Source organism: Arachis ipaensis, chromosome B09 (assembly GCF_000816755.2).
Source record: "Arachis ipaensis cultivar K30076 chromosome B09, Araip1.1, whole genome shotgun sequence".
Lineage (NCBI taxonomy): Eukaryota > Viridiplantae > Streptophyta > Magnoliopsida > Fabales > Fabaceae > Arachis > Arachis ipaensis.
The window spans coordinates 17723484-17726105 of NC_029793.2; the positions used below are offsets into that span (position 1 = coordinate 17723484).

At 34.9% G+C, this 2622-nt stretch overlaps 1 pseudogene; it reads right to left on the bottom strand.

Annotated features, from left to right (window-relative positions):
* The window catches only part of LOC107615070, a 5403-nt pseudogene continuing 3298 nt past the window's right edge, over window positions 518-2622 (bottom strand).

Genomic DNA, 2622 nt, shown 5'->3' on the forward strand with positions numbered 1-2622 from the left:
ATGATGTTTTTTAGTTTATTTACATTTAAAATATTTATGTATTTACTATAACAAAATTTATGTATTTTTTGGAAAAAAAAAAAAACTTGTGTACACCAACAAGGAGAGAAATATAGAGGAGAGGGAGAGGTGCCCCTATTAAAGTGTTTTTTTTTTATATTTACACCATTTTCATAGGCTAACTGTAATTAGCTTCCTCTTATTAATTGGTATTTCATAAAAATGTTTAAATTAAGTATTTTTTTTTTTGTCAAATGGATTGGACAACTCCCCAATTTTAAGTATCACTTATGAAGCATATTAAAAAGTATATAGTTAAACCAGTTGAGCTAGGCCTTAGCAGCAAATTAAGCATTTATTCATAGCAACTATGTCTAACTTGCGTACATTGACTGCTAAATAAGTTTAGAATTTTTTTTTTATCTCGCTAATTATGGCTTATAAACAAGCATATCTTTTACTGAAAGGTGCAATAATATGAATCCCCATAGTCATAGCTAAGAAGGGAGCAAAGTGATGACACACATCCAAGCACAATGCTATCTGAAATCACTAAATACAACACAGGATTACTCAAAATGCACATGACAATACCACGAAGAAATGCATAATAAACTTGCATCTCGGATTATTAGAAAAGTAACAAGCTGCAAAGGAACACGCAGGCACTGATTTTAGATAGAGATACTGTTTGGAATGCCTCTGAAAGTAAGGCCTTCATCACTGGTAGGAAGGAGCAGAGTGCATGGCATATGAACTGGTCCAATTCTGTTTCTAAGGCTTGGCTCTTTGTTCCTCTGCTCGATTTTCGCCTCCATATCCGCCAACTTGTTTCCAAACTTCTTGAAGGCTTGTATCGCCCTCGAATCCGATGTCCAGTTCGGATTGTCTCTCTGCCCAAGATACACCTCATCAGAAGCATGCCTTGACAATATCTCAAATTCTCAATCACAGAAAGGTCCACCAGGGCCTCCAATTTCCCTGTAATTGTTCTCAAGTAAGCTTTCTGAGGGTTTGTAACCAACTCTTGATACTCCTCGCTTTCGAGTTTCGGTAAGAATCTTCTGCTAATTGTTGGCCGGTTCAGGATGAAGCCGCCATAAGGATATTGTCCAAAATTAACAGCTGCATGAAGGGCCGAACCGATCCATATAATAATGCTGCATGACTGAACCAAGTCTTCAAGAGTTTGCAGTTTTGGCCACCATGGCTTGTCTTTCAGGTCTTCATGACCCCTCTCTACAGCTTCCTTCCACCATTTTTGGAGTTCAGTGTCTTTTGTGACTTCATTATCTGAAGCGTAGTACAAGGAGACATAGTCTTGGACCCATGTCTTGATAGCATCCCATATCTCCAGTCCATCCACTGCATAAGGGTAGTCCTCGATCACGAGGTGAACGCCATGGGTGGCCGATGGATCCTCAACTGCCAATCCCCTGAATCAAGATAAAAAATTGTGTTATGCTAAACAGTTTAGTCAAATACGTCAAACAATCTAGTAGTTCTTAGTTATTATCTTCACATGAAGATATTATCTTTCACTAGCTGTGTAATAACATAATTCCAAAGTATATAAAGATTATGATTACCAGCAGGCAAAGCTTGATCAGGGAAAACCCAATTCTTGTAAACTTTAGAAGACATCTCCACAGAAAATGCTCCAGGAAAGAATGATTGCTCAATCATACCACCTGCATTAATCAAGGACTATCTTGCAAGTCCATTGATATTCATGGTGTCGCGGTAGTGAGGTTCTAGAAGCTTGTGAATTGGATGGAGCACACTAAGATGCCTGTATGTTGCAATGATAAATGGCTCCATTGCAGCATGAGTATTCAACCTTTAATTCGTAACATGAAAAGAAAAAGAAATTAGGAATGATTACTCAAATAAGAATATAAATTAGTGAAATTTGAAAAAAGAAAAAGAGAGTTATACCAGTGGCTCATGAGTTGATGATAACATGAGTCATTGACGACGACATAAGCCTTGGCAAGAAGCCAAATAGTACCTTCAGCACCTTCTTTAGCAGGCAAGACAACTCTGCTAACAGCACCAAATGTGTCCCCGCCAGGGTGTGGCACACTTAATTCAATGGCCAATGGTGTCAATGTTCCATCATTTTTCAAGAACAGGATTGTCCTTGTTGCATAAGCCTTTGAAGTCTTAAGCCCGTTTATCTTCCTCAAGTATGGCATGAATGCATCATGGTAATCTAATATGAATAATTTGTTCCCTTCAAGCGCCTGTTACATTACATTACATGTATCAATATTTTGTTTTCTTAATTGAGTAAGAAAAAGAAGCTATTTATATATGGATTTGTTATGAAATATATGTCATTAATTAATTAATGAAAAAGTATAAGTAATCAACAAGATTTTTGAATAATGTGTGAATAATGTGAATTAATAGGGTTAAAAGAGTAAATTAGATGAATAAATTATTTTTATAATTAAGTTTAATTAATTTTTTTAATCTTCTATTTTAATTTTTTAAATTCTTTTTTTTAACAAAATGACGATGTATTTATTTAATAAAACTATTAATTTTAAATTAGTTCAATTAGCTTATTAAATTATTAAATTTCTACTTATTAGTATTTAAAATCAATTTTTCTTG